Source organism: Chelmon rostratus, chromosome 24, assembly GCF_017976325.1.
Source record: "Chelmon rostratus isolate fCheRos1 chromosome 24, fCheRos1.pri, whole genome shotgun sequence".
Classification (NCBI taxonomy): Eukaryota; Metazoa; Chordata; class Actinopteri; order Chaetodontiformes; family Chaetodontidae; genus Chelmon; species Chelmon rostratus.
In genome coordinates this window covers 14,845,396-14,859,138 of record NC_055681.1, presented here as the reverse complement: position 1 = coordinate 14,859,138, position 13,743 = coordinate 14,845,396, and positions in this window count along the sequence as shown.

Sequence of the window (13,743 nt, the reverse complement as noted above, 5' to 3'; positions counted from 1 at the left end):
TATTTATGCCTTGCATACAATAATAAACAAGACGTCAGCCATAAGAACAGCATGACAAATGATTAGTGGGGTGACTGTGCACACTTTATTTAATAACACATTATAATGAAGATGTAATTTGACTGTTGAAGTTGAAAGACACATTTGTCACAAGGTTTTGAGGAGCTTCAGCCACATCTTGTAGCTCTCATTATCTTCATGGTCTTCATGGTTGAAAGCCCCGGGAAGAGCCAGTAGGTAAGCGGACCTGATAAAAATGTTTTGTCAAATTTGAGTTTATAAAACATTCAAGCTTGAACCTTTGACGTTAATACACAGTGAAATGTGTTTCAAATATGTGTTTGACATCTGTTTTAACAGTATACACTATACAACATCTTTAAAATTCAAATATAATTCCAAACAACACATATATGTAATATACCATATACCATTTTACAGGTTTTGTTCACAGTTTCACTTTTTAAAGTCAGTAGTATACAGTCCAAGCAAAGCTTTGGAGCATAGTGGAGTGGATGTTTCACAAACCAATCAGCCCGCAGTTATGCGCTGCAGCTCTAATAACCTGTCCAAGGACAGGAGTTGAAAAGCACCATAGCAGCATCCCATGAGGAAACCACTCTAAGCTGTTTTAGGAAGTAGCAGCAAGGGACATAAAAATTGCGTTTTCCAATAAAGCTGGAGTCATCATTAAGACCTTGGTCAACCAGAGCTCCATTTTTCACTCCCAACTCATCACATACAGATGCTTGTTTGGGACCCTAGCCATTTTTTAAGGTACTCAGTATTCCTTTAGTGTCATTTTCAATGTGCAAGGCTCTGTGGTCAAGTTAGCAATAATAGTAAATATACAATATCCACTAAAGCTTGCTGAGAACAATAATAAATACCTGGTAACACTGTGGAAAGGTCACACTTTGGTAATGTTAAACCAACAAAGCCTCTTGTTTGATTTAGGCAACAAAACTACTTGGTTCGGTTTTGGAAAAGGTTTGGCTTAAAATAACTACATTACTTAATGATGTACATTCAATTATATATGTTACAAAAAAATTAATCAATTTTGCTAGTACATGGACACACATCCTGGTCTCCTCTGGGAAACTCCTGTGATCAACCAACTACCCCTACCTTCCTCCAAATGGGAACTCTTCATACTACATCATTTGATGCACTGGGGGTGAGAAAGGGCTGAAGGCCTACTAACTACTAACTGTACAAACTACCCTGTACAGTGAAAAATGTGCCTTAAAAAGTGACACGAAGGAGTTGTGGAGTGACACTGACCAGGTGTCCATATGTAACGAGCTGGGACTAAGAACATGATGTTAAGGATTTAACTTCTTCCTTAGTTTGCGCTATTTTTTAAAACTGCGTTGAAAAAAAAGAATACCTATAAGTCTCAACTTTCCCAACATCGGTTTTCACTGCCCGAAACAACAGGTTCAAAGTGAAGGTCAGAGGTCATCATCATTGTGTCCAGTCAGTGCTGAGGAACATACAACACAGAGGCTTTTTTAGGTTAGAGGTGAGCATCTGCACAGGGTGCCCATCATAATAAAAAAACAGACAAAATCATCTGTTGGTCAATGTCTTCTAAGACAACACATTTCTATTCATAAGACAAGCTTATTTGTCCAAATACATTTTACATTAAGTTGTCGATTTGAACCAAGTGCAAGATAGGGTACAACAAACCTTATTTAATGTGTGCAAGATTTTACAAACCCATTCTGAATTGAGGGGCGGTCAGTTGTATACTCCTGTGGTTTCTTGACCTCTCCTATCACATCTGTTTTATTTCTGTTATCTGATTTAATGCTGTTGTGTGTGCAAAACAAAAAACAACTAAAAAGTTGCTCTTAAATTTTTTTCACTTAAGTTATAAAAGGGTTGCATTTCATTGGTGGAGTATTCCCTTCCCCTCCATCAGCCGGCTGATGTGCCCTTGAGCAAGGCACTTAACCCCCCAATATGCTCCCCAGGCGCTTGATTGCACCCCTCTGCTCCTGTGTGTGGTTCACTGCATGTTGCATGTCGCATGTGTGTGTTTTTTCAACAGTGATGGATGAAATTTTCCCAGTCCTGGGATTAATAAAGTAAATAAAATAAAAAAATAAAATTAATTAATTAAATTAAATTAAATTAGGTTGGAAAAACAACATACATTGTTCTGTACCTGTTCTATTTGGGAAGTGTCCTGAAACAACTTCGGTGGTGATATGGCATATATTAAAATAACTGAAATTGAATTGAATTAAATAATAGCATATTTCTACGGCAAATGTTTTTAGTATTATTTTTGAAAACTTATAATAGCCCCACAGTTGTCTTCTGCTTGACTCTAATTACTCTAAAGCTATGAGTGATAAAGTAGCCTTTACCGCAGCAGTATTTAAAACTGTAAAATGGTCAGCTAGAAGTCTCAGTGTAAAATGAGCTGATTTGGACTGTTTTTATATTACTTTACTGACATTATGCTTATTGTGTTTCTGGCTGCCAGTTTGACATGGCCAGTGCAGGCTTCCCTTAAAATTTGTATGGGAAAAAGATGCATTCAGCTGTGAAATTAACAACTTGCCAAACCAAGTCCTCATCTGTGTATCACATTTCATTAAATATACACCTTTATAACAGTGTCACTCATGGTTCATAGTTAGCTGATTTTCTGCAGCATTTGCTGAGGGAACATGCTACAGAATACATACAATGTAAAATGAGTCAGTGGCGTGTCCCCCAATATAACTCGTTAATTCAACGAGTTATATTGCATATTGAATATTTTGTGTTTGCAACTCCACTGCATCATGTTGAAATGTATGTATGGTTCCATCTCTGGCCTTGGCAGTTGAAGTCTACATGTCAAAGTATCCTTGGGCAAGATACTGAACCCCAAATTGCTCCCAATGTGTGTGAGTCATCTGCCATCTGCTCGTAATGAGCAGGGTGACGGAAAAGACATATCTTGCAGGCTGAATTTTCCTAATTCTAGTGGCAGGGTTGTGATACAAACTAAACCAGCACTAACCCTAACCCCAACCCTTACCCAAGATGCAAGACAAATCCCCGTCAAAACACCCTAAGACTGAGACATGTTTAAAAGAATTTAAAAAGCCTTAAGTACAACAACCCTATTTGTGGGCCCTGCCAATAGCTATACTGTATGAATGTACATTAGGGTGAAGTGCTACGGCCTCTTTTCATTGTCTGTGACATTAGATTGTGGCGTGTTTGAGCCTGGGACAGAGCCCGAGTCTTTGCAGTCTTTGCTTTTTGCTTTGAAAAGAGAGCAAGGCCAACAGAAACAGAAGGTAGAAAACAGAAAGAGAGAGAGGAGAGTTTGTCAAAAGACCTTAACAACAATACACATCATTCTTAGTGAGGCCAGTGACTTAGAAAAACACAGTGACACACTTGTGTGTAAGTGTGTTTGTGAACATAACAAAGGCCACGAGTGTAGGGACCAGTAACTCAAGTCTCCTTTTAAGATGATTTTATATGTGCTTATTGGTATTTTGTTCCTGCACTTTTCACATATTACCTCTAACACAATTAACAACAACACCACTATTATCCCAAAAAAAACCAAACCAAATATTAATCCAAAATGTATGTTATCAAGAACAGTGATTTTCAGTGATTTTATTTGTGGATTCCCGGAGGATCCCCTGCGTTAGAGGATTAAAAAAAAATTGGTATGATGTTACATGTTGGTGTTTCAGTAGTAGTAGTAGTATGCCTAGGCCGTACTGGAATGATAAAAACTTGCATATGGAACAAAGATAAAGAAATCTAATGGGGGACTGATTTTAATTATGTGAAATTTCTGTCTATGTATAAGCTACTGTAGTAATGTGAAAAACTGACACTGCCAGGAAGAAAAGCCTTGGTCAACAGAAAAAAAAACCCTCTATACTCCCTCGAGTAACTTTCTTCTCTCTGCTCTGATTATCTCTGTCAGTGCCTAGAGGTCCATCTGCTGTAAAGCCAATGTAAAAAAAAACCCTGTAAAATCAGATCTAAAACCACATTCTGACTTTCTTATGAACATGAAAGCAGACGAAGAAAATACTTCTTCAGGGTCATGATGGTATGAGAAGTTATTTCAAGTGGAATGAGTATGTCAGAGAAAGGGAAGGAACAAATGCTTTTCTTCTTCTTTAGTGACTGTAGGGTGCATTGTGATGGACATGGAGTCCTCCATGACTGAGATAAAATTAGGGTATAGCCAGTGGTCATTTTGTATTCTTTTAACTCTGCAATCTGAGAGTCAGTTCAGTTATACCATTCATATTTACTGTAACACAGGACAATCAATTTGAGTCAAAAGTAATATGGAAAATGAGTGCTGGCATAGTGGGTCTACTGTAAAATGATGCTGTCAAATAAGATTTGTAATAGCTTTATTGTCACACTCTGGCAATGGTTATTAAAATCCAAGATTTCTATTGCAGTTACTACAACAGTTTAGTGGTAACGTTAGTAATAACTGTTATGCATATAATGTATGCAAACACACTGAGCACCGTATTCAATAATGAGACTTGGGGGCACTTTGGCAATATTGGCAGTATATTTTTAGGATAATATTCTGCAACAGTTTAGTGCGGTAATTCGTGCAAAAAGTATATAGTAGAATTGCATGACCTTCACACATACACACACACAAACTTGTTCATAGCTCTTTCCCTGAGACACCCCATTGACATAAGAGAAAGGAGGCCCCCAATGGGCTGGTGTGCATTCATAAAAGGTTTATATCCCCACCAGGATATTAAAAACCAACACACACACACACACACACACACACACACACACACACACACACACACACACACTGTTGACAGTGGTCAAATTTGTGCAAATAAAGCAAGGTAAAAATTCATTTTGTTTTCAGTCTAAATGCACTTCTGAATGTTTGCATGGTGCAAAATGATTTCCATGGTTACTGTGGCATGACAGCGTTATACTGTCTTTTTTCTATGAAGAGAGGTAGGTCATTGCTGGGACAATTTTTCCTCCTCGTCATCTTTACAGAAATTTAAGCAAGGTCCTGCTTCATTCTGGCATAGTTTAGCTTTAATGGGCTTTAGAGACATTGTTCTTACCTTACAGGACTAGGAGAAGTCTTGGTTGATCTTTGAGGCAAACAAAAAAAAAAAACATATAGTCAATACACATTCCTCATAATAAAAGCCTGACAGTTTACATCTCTGTGTTATTTTTGTTTTTAAATCTGAAAAGCCAAGGGCACTGTGGAAAAATACCTTTTTTCCCCTCAGCCAACCGAGCTTGGAGTTTGGACTCTGACCAAATTATTAGAATTGAGAGAGGTTGAGGATGAGGGCTTGAGAGCTGAATGTGTGAATGGCATTTGTGTGTGTGTGTGCGCACATGCATGCATGCGCATGTGCATGTGTGTGTATTGCTGTTGACTCTGTAATTAGGGATTTTGAAAAGCAGCCAACCGGAAATTACTTTTTATCGGTCCCTGTATGACCTACTAACTATACCGGAGAGCCCAACAGGCCAGAGAGACAGAGGAAGGGGTGGAGACAGTTAGAGAGACTTTATACACACATCCCAGTGTCATTAGGAAGTAACAACCTGTCTTCAAAGACCGTTTTAGGAGCGTTTTTCAGCTGTCTCATGTCCACCTGATGGAACAAATATGGTTCAGTTTGAATAAGTACAGCTGTATTCAATGGCGTCTTCTCTAACAATTAATTTCTAGAACTGCAGTTTTGGGTTGTGCAGTACTGTAGCAGTGTAGACACTGACTGCAGCTGCCACTGTCTGTAAAAAGAGGTTGTAAGAGGTGTGAGGTTGCATTATTTTTCATAATCACAAAAATAAAACAATTAAAAATTAAAAAATTAAAAATAAATAAAAAAGGGGCAGCCGTGGCCTAGATGTTGGAGAAGCGGCTTGTGATCCGAAGGTTGCAAGTTCAATTCCCCCACCGGACTGGCAGAAAAATGTAGCTGTGGTGGAGTATCCCCTCCCCCTTCATCAGCTGGCTGATGTGCCCTTGAGCAAGGTATCTCACCCCCCATATGCTCCCCGGGCGCCTGATGCAGCAGCCCACTGCTATTCTGTGTTTCACTGCATGTTGCATGTGCATGTGTGTGTTTCACAAAAAACAGTGATGGGTGAAATGCAGAGAAAAATTTCCCAGTTTGGGATCAATAACGTGAATGAAAAATAAATAAATAAAAAATTGCACAGACTGTATTGTTCTACTCATACTCATACATATGGCCACGTACCAGCAATCATTATATAAATATTGTTTATACATATTTTGATTCCTAAGACATAAATGTTACTTTACTTCTCCAACATGCAGGAAAGAATGTTGCCCAGTGACAGGTGAGATCAGCAGGTAGCGCTGGAGTAACAGGCAGGTCTATGAATCAACCCTAAACCTAAACCTTATCCTCAGTCTCTCACACCATCCTGTAAAACACTACAGCCAGTTGTATTTGGTCTAGTGTACCATATTTGTAGTCCATAGTGTGAATATTTATTCTGAGTTTTTATCTAGTTTTGTCCTTAAAACAGTCATTACTGTAGGTGATATCAGTATTCATTTGGAAATTGATAATGGTCGCCTTGGTGCTGCGTTTGTACGTTGGTACTCATTATTAGATTTAATTCTGTCAGAGTATACAACCCACTGTCTAAACCACACACTAGCATGTCATTAAAATTGAACATTTAATAGTCTCTTCACAGAATTGTCTTTTATCAGAGCATAATTTCATAACTTTTGAATTCCTATTACTAGACGTCAAGCGATTAGGAAAAAAATTCTACACTAGATGTCTCGAATTTGACCAAGGACTCCCTCTAAAAACAAAGACAATACTACAAAGGAGGTTAGTTCCACAGTATATGGACTGTATTTATATAGCGCTTCCTGCATTGCCAGGGCAGCCTAATACTCATCGTTAATAGAGGAAAATAAGAACAACCCCAGGGTTCTTTTCAGCCCTACCACCAGGCTGATGGAGTCACAACTCTATTGAGCTATGCATTCCTATTGCTCTCAATAGTAACAACTTCATGAGTTTCTTTAGTGATAAAATTTAAATTATTAGACACAAACTTCAGATTTATCCTCAAACACAGGAACCTGAGTAACAGCTATTAAACAGTATATATATATATATGTAGATTGCTTTTCTCCAACCGACCTTTGCAAGCTAATTTAAATAATCTCTTTATCTAAACAAACCTGTCTCTTAGACCCCCTCCCACCTAGGCTGCTCAAAGAAATTGTTCCCTTAATTGGCACTTCTTTACTAGACATGATTAATCTCTCTCTATCAACAGGTGTAAGACAGTCCTTTAAAGTAGCCGTAGTTCAACCTCTTCTTGCCAAGTTTTATATAATTACTTGGGACCCAAAAGTAGAACATGTAAAAGTTCAGCAAGAGCAATTTATTATAAGATTAGTTAGTGGTGGAAATCTGGAACAATGGAGTGGGGATGACTGGATTGTGTATTGTATAGTGTAAGAACACTGCAGACTGACAACGATCAAGGCATAGCAGGCAAATCGGGAAGGGGAAGAAAGAGGAGTCAGCCTAACATAGTACCACTATGACACACTCAATGATGTGGCCTGCAGTAAAGTGAAGGCCCGGGGGTCTCCATACAACAGGCTATAGGTGTAGCTGATGAGAGGATTGGCAGCGGGTGAGTTGGCGGGAGGAGGAAAATAGGTTGCCATGCCATATTTATACCTAACCCACTCATATACACAAAAGAGGAGGGACAGTGGGGAACACACTGGGGAGGGAAAAAAGGGCAGAAATATGAGAGATAAGGGAGGAGTCCTGGTATACCCTAATACTTCTTTAAAAGCCCACTCTTGATCCAGGGGTTTTAGACAACTATAGACCTTTATCTAAACTTTTCTTTCTCTATCAAATCCCTGAGAAAGCAGTCTCTTTCTACATAACAGTAGTTTATTTGAGGATTTTCAGTCAAATTTACAAATGATCCTCTAATTGCATCAGACAAAAGACTTGTCTCTGCACCTGTCTACATAGGTCTTAGCACTGCATTGCTGACCATAACATCCTATTGCAGAGACTGGAACACTTAACTGGCATTAACCAAACTGCACTTAGCTGGTTTGAATCCTATCAGATCGATTTTAATTTGTACATGTTAATGATGAGTCCTCCATGCACATCAAAGTTAGTCACCAGAGCTCCACAAGGTTTAGTGCTTAGACAGATTCTTTTCATCCTATATATGCTTCCTCTAGGCAATATGATTTTTCCCATATTATCCTCTCCGCAGCGGCTCCCTGTAAAATGTAGAATTTAAAATCCATCTCCTTACCTACAAAGCACTAAAGTAGTACCCTATGACCCCACCATAACACTGTGCTTCCAGAATGCAGGCTTACATATGGTTGCTAAAGTCTCCAAGAGTATAACTGGAGCCAGAGCACTCAGCTATAAACCTCCTCTCCAATGAAACCATCTACCAGTCTTGGTGTGGGGGGCAGATAACCTCTCTACACCTGGGTGTACAACACCTAAACAATAAACTGGACTGGTCCACAAACACTGATGCCCTGTCTAGAAAGGGCCAAAGTTGTCTCCATCTGCTGAGAAGAGGTCCTTTGGAGTATGTACAGTAGAACTTTCTATGGCTCTGTGGTTGCATCTGCAGTCTTTTACTCAGTGGTCTGCTGGGGCTGTGGAAGCTCTGAGAGGGACAGAAAGAGATTTAATTAACTGGTCAGGAGAGCTGGCTCTGTCCTGGACTGCCCTGGATACCACTTTGACAAATCAGGCTCATATCCATACATTTTGTGCAATATTACATATCATTTACTGTTTTGTATATTTTATTCTTCTGTGCAATAGTAGTAAAACTATTTATTAATATTTTTAATCTGAAGGCAGCTTGCATTGTTCTTTTTTTCACAGCTATTGGGGCAATGCATACTTTTTACATATTTTTAAAAATATATATTTTTCTCCATATTTTATTTTTCTTTTACATTGTCAAATTTTGTTTTGCTTGTTTTGCTTGTAGTACATATATAGTCTCCTTTTTATTTTGTATTTTGTTTTTGTTTTTTCAAATGCTCTCTACCTCTGCTGCTATTTTTCTTCCCACTGCTATCACATGCTGCTGTAATGCCTGAATTTCCACGGATCTTATCTTATCTATGTTTAAGACTAGGATTGAAATTTTCCTATTTAATAAAGCTTACAGTTAGGGCTGACTCAGGACTGCCTTGGACCAACCCCTTGCTGCCATAAGCTTAGCCTGCCAGGGGACTTTCTATGATACACTGAGCTTCTCTCTCCTCTTCTCCCGCTCTTTTTGTACACATTCATGTCCCATTAATGCATGTTACTAATCTGGCTTCTTCCATTCCATCTCACAGTTTCCCATTGATTGTGGCTGCATGTGGATTGTGGGTCATGGTTGCACCAACTGCTATGTTGGCAGGGGCTTGACTACTACTGTGGTTGTATTAGTCATATTTCTACTTTTATTTGATACATACATTTTTATTATTATATAAATACACTATCATAAGGTAATATGATCTGGTGTTTCTGACGTCCTGGTGGGTGGTGATCTTAGAGACTCTAGGTCTGGACTATTTTTATTTTAAGTTTTTGTTCCTAATAAACTGCATTATGTAAAGACTTCAGTCTGCATGCTGTGTTGTCAGGGTGTTCTCAGTACGACAGAGAGAAAAAATACACATAAGGGGTTTCACCCTGTCACATGCACATAATAGTTATACTGTCATATTCTATTTTATCATTTCTGCCTATAACTGCTATAACTGCAACATGAACGGCATGGTATAAAGCTATGTGTTGTACCTTTCATTGAGTCTTAAAAACCACTGTAACCCAATACCAAATAAAATGTTTTGAGGGTACATCATGTGTCACTACCATTAATAATGGAGTCACTGGCCACTTCTGATGTTGGAAGCTCAAATTCCATCTTCCTCCACACAGATGGCCTTAGCAACCATGAGTCAAGACTTCCTGCAGATGTTTCACATTAAAAAACCTCTCAGGAAAGGGAGGAAATCCCTTCAATGTTCTGGGAAACTTCTAATTTCTTTGTGAAGGTTTTATTGACTGCAATTGCATGAAAAAACGGCGAACTTGAATCGACAGGGATAACACATTTTCACATTTTCACTGAACTTGTCACATATTGGCTTGGTAAGGACCCTTTGGCGTAATTTTTTAGGCACTCGGTACCCCTTTTTTTTAAAGCGAGCATGTTAGCAATGATAAATACGCAAAATGTAATTAGAAACATCTGGTTACACTTTTAGCATAATTATTCTTCTTGCTGAGAACAACACACATGTGGTGACCGTTGTGAAACAGTTGCAGTTTGGTTGGATTTAGGCACCAAAACTACTGCTACAAGCTCACGGTTTGGCTTTAAAATGAGCTTGCTAGTTACGTTTGTTTACTTACAAAAGAAATCAAATCCTGCCGTTGAGTCATCCAACCAACCCATTGTCCTTCAAATGTGAACTTTTCTCATCATTTGACGTTTTTGGAGTGAGGTATTGAAGTCTATCGGACTACCCTGCACATTGAACAATGATGATAAAGTGGTGCCTAGTGCCTTAAAACTGACGCAAAGGGGTCCTGACCTGTCTGTATGTGACGAGTGGGGAGTGAGAACGGGTTGACTGGAATGCTTGAATAAAGACAGTATTTCTCTCCATGCAGAGAACGACTGTTTTGATTGATTTGATGACTGAATGACTGTTTTATGTGTTGCAAATGTATTGATTGTAATTTTGTTTGGGAATATGCTGTCCATAAGCACAATATCAGCTGACATGATAACGGCCTTAAGATGGGTCCTGATCTTGAGACTCTGTGACAAAATCCCATCTTTGTTGTTTTTTGTTTTCATAGTCTTCATAATTTCAGATGATGTTATGCTTAATGATTTATCTATTTATCTGACCATATGTGGAAATGAACTATGCTGAAATGTATATATTGTGCTGAATCTATCAAGACAACTGGTAAATATAAAACCCAAAATCAAAAAAGAAAAACAAAATATGAGAATGCATAAAACCTTTAAATATATGCCAGTATCAAATAAAGACCTGGATCTCTCCAAGGTGATTCATAGCTGACTGGGTAATAAATATTCACTACGATATTCACTACGGGGACAACAATGGTTTGCATGATTTAGTTTCATTGATCTGCATGTGTCTTCTCCTTTACTTGCCTTTTAGTTGCAGCTCACCAGTCTCTTCTGCTGCCCAGTTTTTCAATAAAAAAGCCAAGCCAAGAATATGTAACTCTCTCATCTCGGCTCCCATCTGCCTGCCCTTTCTACCTCTCTTGCTCACCTTCTCTCTGTCATACACCTGCCCACACACACACACACACACACACACACAGACACACTGGAAATGTGCCAATACTACCAACATAACACAACAAAGCTACTTGTAAGTAGGAAACAAAACATGCATTTCTAACATTTATTTTTTTAAATTGAGCCCTAAAAATATGCTACAGTGTCTTAACTGCTGCAGCTACACACAGTTTTCCAAATCCCCATGCCTTTCTCCTATTAGTGCAATATACTGTCTCACACACAACATTAAGTGTGTGTGGAAAAGCTTTACTTGCAGTATTTTACAGTGATGCTGTGGGGGAAAGTGCTGAGATCTGGAACAAGAAATGGAACAATTAAAAAAAAAACAGTGGACAGATGAGGGCTAGAGAAGCAGCCAAGGAAGAACATAAACTACAGAGATTGATATAGATGTGTATCTGAAATGTGTATTTATTTTATACCTAATTCTGAATACACAAACACAGAAAACACAAGTAATTAGGAGTGTCATTCAAAGCTATTAGCAAAACGTTTTATGTATTATAACCATTTTATATGGGTTAGCTCTTTAAAATCACACTGAACATAGAGTTAAACAAACCAAATGTACTCATTTGTTTGTTGATGAAGGTCCTTTGTCATCTTTAAGTAATTACAACTCAGAAAATCTAATGTAAAGGATTAGCTGAAACGCTGGCTTGTCTACCAGACAGGCCCAGAAGTACCTTATTCTCAGTTGGTATTTGTTGATTGTATAGATGCACATCAGCAAACGCATAGAGCACCATTTGTACCACAGCTGTAGTAGCCTTTGTTGTTTCTTTGATCATTGTTGTATCTTATCTCATCAGACAAGACTGAATCAATTCATGTCTCTGCTGTCATCTTATACTGATAATTTGGAGTTGATCTACATCAAGTGAGAACAAAGAAATAAAAAAGGCAACAGCAGAGAAATAACACGTTTGAAGCTATCACGTATCAGAATAGCAGGCCAAGGGGCAAAGCCAGCTAAAGGTAGAAAAGATGATACGAGTGTTAATTTTTTTTATTTCTTAGGTTCCATTTCAATTCTATTTAATTTAGTTTTATTGATAAGGCACCAAATCACAACAGAAGATGTCTGAGGACAGTTTCTATATAGAGTAGGTCAGGATCAACAATTTCCCCATGAGCAAGCACATGAGAAAAACTTAGAACATAGTAGAAACATAGTAGAATTAAGCTCTGGGTGCGCGACCATTTGCCTCGACCGGTTGGTTATAGGGGTACAAAGGTGGAGAGGAGCGGTAGAGAGGGAGAGAGAGAAAGAGAGAGAGAGAGAAAAGAACAGAGGGATGCACAGCAATGACAGTACCAATGACAGCTATGATAACAGACTTTTGACTAATAAAAAAATAGAATGTGGTATATTGTACTTAGTAATATAGTATAGTATATAAGTATATTGTGTACATACTAAACACTATCAATCTAATAATAATGGAAATATGCCTAATTGTAATTGCAGTTGCAGTGGATGTAAGGCAGGACCACAGCAGGAGATACAACCATAATCCACAATCCAGGTACAGCCACTATCCATGGGAACCTACAAGATGAGAGAACACAAAGACTCAAGGGAAGGAAGAAGCCGGGTTAGTAACATGCCTTAGCAGGACATGAATGCATACAGGTGTAGAGGGAGAAAAGAATAGAGGAGCTTGGTGTATCATAGGAAGTCCCTCCCGCAGTCTAACCTTAGCAGCATAAAGGGGCTGGTCCAAGGCAAGCCTGGGCCACCCCTAACTGTAAGATTTATCAAAAAGTAAAGCCGACTCTTAAGCGTTCAGAGGGTGTCTACCTCCTGGACCAAGACTGAAATATGATTCAACAGGAGCGGAGCTTGATAGCTGAAGGCTCTGGCTCCCACCCTCCCAAGCCTCCAGTCTGGGAACGCAGTGTTCCATTTAGAACTTTGTAGGTAAGGAGAAGGATTTTAAATTATAGTCTGGTCTTTACAGGCCTAAGCCTCTAGACACTGGCTATGCTGGCTTTTGCCATAGCAACCCTTGAACCACCAATTTACAACGTTATGCAATATGTAGAAAGCAAGTCCACAACATGAAGCTTTGTAAATGAGCATAAGAGCAATTGGCAGAGTGTCATACTTCTGATCAAAGACACCAAAATAACCTCAGAAATAAAGCCTTAATTATTCATGAGAAATTAACTTGCACTTGTAAATGGGAAAATGAATCGAGATTTCACAGGAATGAATGCAGCATGTATTATTGCATCGATACAATTTGTTCTATCATTTAATATTGTTAAGTTAGAATGTGTTCTTCTGCTCTAGATAGTTTTCCCATGATG